We start from the raw sequence: 3754 nt of genomic DNA on the forward strand, positions 1-3754 counted from the left end.
TTTTCGGGTCCCTAAAGACTCATGCCGCTTAGAGCGAGGAGTTGGCATTGTCCGGCCAAGGCATGGATAGCGCCCCGAACTCGGTCTTCCGAATACCAGGGGCTTCGCCGAAATTTAAAATTATAGAATTCTATGGCTAAGTGAGAGTGTTCAAGCATTATAGTCCGGTTGCCTTGTTCGTCGTGTTGAACGCCTCCCTCGAAGGACCCAAGAATGGGAACAAGAGCGCTCAAGTTTATCCCAAACACTGTCAGGACCCCGACTCGATGTCACATCGATCTAGCCTGTAGCACCTCATATCACTTTGCGGCCTCACGCACGGTATCCCCACGGGTGTCGCCTTACCTTTGCCCGGGACCGTTTGCGCCTTTTGGCTCACGTATATGATAGTGTCGCTAGCATCCATATGATAAGGAGCCCGGGCTGACATGACTAGTCGTAAACCCAAAGTGGCACAGACTTACAGGGACAGGCATCCATGACCCAGCATCGAACGTGTCGGTCATCAGCGAGTGAATCCAGGCTGTAGCACTGGGCTAGCAGGACTCCGGTGAACCGGGCTGTAGCGGGCTAACAGGACTCCGGTATTCATCGCGTGACATTTCCCCGAAGGGACGGACACAGGAACGAAGAAGGACACATGCCGGCCAGCCTAAGTGTTCCGGAGCAGTAGCAAGCTACCATGGCTCAGTGGAAACACTAGGAGACATTTCCCGGTAAGAGAGGCTACTAAAGATAAACAACTAGATGGTCAGATCCCACACATACCAAGCATTTCAATAACATACACACAATATGCTCGATATGTGCAAATACAACATGGCATCACAACATGACTCTACAAATCAAGTATTTATTCTTTAGGCTCCGAGGAGCGAGATATTACAAACATAGGTCTCATGACCCAACATTCAGAGTATACAAGTCAAAGCACAAGCGGAAACTATCATGTCTGAGTACAGACCACTATAAATGAAAAAGGCTGAGAAGCCTGACTATCTGCCAGATACTGCCGAGGGCACAAGATCGTAGCTGAGGTAACAAGCTAAACGTCGAAGTCCACGCGAAACTACTAGCGAGACCGAAGTCTCTCTGCAAAAACATAAATAGGCAAACGTGAGTACAAATGTACCCAGCAAGACTTACATCAGAACTATCTACATATGCATCATTATCAACAAAGGGGATGGTGGGGTTTAACTGCAGCAAGCCAGCTTTGACTCGGTGGCTATCCTGAACTACGACTGCGAGTAACTCTTTTGAGGTGGCGCACACGAGTCCACATATTCACCATATCAATACACCACTATGGATCCGCTCCCGTCTCCCTACGAGAACGCCATCCATAGCACTCACACTTATCTTGCGTATTTTAGAGTATCCACTTTCACTTGTCTATGAACTGATATAAGCAACCCAGAAGTCCTTTTCCGCGGACACGGCTATTCGAATAGATGATGTTAACCCTGCAGGGGTGTACTTCTTCACACACGCTCTCACCACTTACCGCCGTTTACACGACATGTACTCGGCAACCTTCAAGCGGAAGCCCAACGTGGGTGTCGGCCACGACCTACCTAATCACTCAAGTCTCTAGTCCAGGTTTATCGCCTATTCGGGTTCCATCCATGAGGAGATCCGGCCGGAGTTTCGCTCACAGCCCCAAACGATGTGAACAGGGTTCCCGAGACACCAAACGGGCGCCCGGTACACCGTGCCACGTGCCTACCGCATCACAGCCCACCCCTACGGTCAGCGCTGCGCACGGCCTCCAGCATACTACAAACACCAGAAATTACTTGCAACTCCTGGACAGAGGACAAGGGTGATCAAGAAGCCGAGAGGGTCCATTGGTTTCGGGCCCAATGCGTGGTAGTAGCTGAATCATGGATCACAAACACAGAACTCAGTTCCTGAGGACGGCTGCAATGAGACAACCCACCATGTACTCCTACATGGCCTCTCACCGCTACCTTTACCAAATCGTGTTCACACACTTAGCTCACACACAGTAGGACATGTTCACACGCCTCTGATTCATCCCCGATGAATCAGACCTGACTCAACTCTAAGCAGTAGCAGGCATGACAAACAAACATGAATGAGTAGGCACAACAGGGCTCAAACAACTCCTACTCATGCTAGTGGGTTTCATCTATTTACTGTGGAATGACAGGTCATGCAAAGGATAAAAGGGTTCAGCTACCGCAGCAAGTAACAGATGAATCGATGTTGTCCTAATGTAGTAAAAGAGAGCAGGAGCGAGAGAGTGGGATTTTATCGGGATGAACAAGGGGGTTTTGCTTGCCTGGCACTTTTGAAGATAACATTGAGTCTTCATCTGTGTCAACGATCACATCATCGGTATCACGTCTATCGAGAGGGGACAATTACCGGCAAACACAGAAGAAACACAATCAATGCAATGCACAATATGATGCATGCTATGACATGGCAATATGAATGTGTTTTGGGCTAATGCAACTAGCAACAGATTAAATGAAGTTGGTTTGAATACAAGATTCAAATTCAAACTCCATATGTGATTATTCAAATGCCATTTATATGATTTGTGCTAAACAGCAGCTATAAGTTGTTCTAGCATGCATGAAAATGGTACAGATGGATTCCTTGAATTTTTCTGATAATTTTTCATATATAAATTATTTAATTTGGAGTTACGGTTAATTTTCTATGATTTATTGAAGTTTAGAATATATTCTGGAATTATTAAATCATTTCCTAATTTATTTTAATTCCAGAAACAAACACTGCGTCAGCATGATGTATTAGTGACGTCAGCAGGTCAAAGGCGTCGACCAGGTCAAACCTGACCAGTGGGGTCCACTGGTCAGTGACCCAGTCAACTAACCAGGTTAGTTAGCCCTAACTAACTTAGTTAGCCGGGCGGGGCCCGCATGTCAGTGGCCTATCTAATTAGCTAGGTTAATTAGCGCTAACTAATCTAACACTAATCTAGCAGGCGCCTGGGCCCACACGTCAGGGGGTCAAACCCCGGGTCAAACCCGCCGGAGTTGACCCGCGGCTTGTCGCCGGCGACGCCAGCAACGGCGGAGGGCGTCGGAAACGCTCCTTCGGCGACCAAATCGGCGACTGAGGGGCTCTACGTGTGGCTGGGAGTCGCCCGCATCCATCTGTGCAAACGGCAGGGGCTGAGGTGGAACGGGCTCGCCGGAATCGAGCTCGCGGCGGCGGCCGGAGCTCGGGGTTGGTGCGGGTTGGCGCTAGGGGGCACGGCAGGTCGCACGGGTGGGCGCGCTCAGCTCCTGGAAGGGTGCTGAGCACGTTGCCGTGCTCGGGTGTTAGCTACGGTGGCTCTAGCACCGACTGCGTCATCGCCGGCGGCGAGGAACTGTCGGCTCCGACAGTCGGGGTGGTTAGAAGGCACGGACGGGCACGGGGAGAGAGGGGAAATGGACAGGGGCTCACGAGGGGTCGGGAGAGAAGCTCGGTGGGCTCGGGGAGGCCTCTGCAACGGCGAATTGACGACGGCGATCTCCGGGCACCGGAGATGAGGACGACGACGCTCCGGTCGACTGCGGCCTCCTTTGGTCGCGTGCGTCGCGTGTGTAGCTCCACGGGGTCAGGGCGGAGCTCAGAGATGCATAGTGGGAGCGAGGGAGTGGCTGGCCGCGGAGTTTCTCAGCGGAGTGGCCATGGCGGCTTCGGCCATGAGGGGAAAAGGAGCAGGGGAGTGAGAGGGAGAGAGCAGGGAGACAAGGGAGCGGACGAG

This window comes from Triticum dicoccoides, chromosome 1B (assembly GCF_002162155.2).
Source record: "Triticum dicoccoides isolate Atlit2015 ecotype Zavitan chromosome 1B, WEW_v2.0, whole genome shotgun sequence".
Taxonomy (NCBI): domain Eukaryota; kingdom Viridiplantae; phylum Streptophyta; class Magnoliopsida; order Poales; family Poaceae; genus Triticum; species Triticum dicoccoides.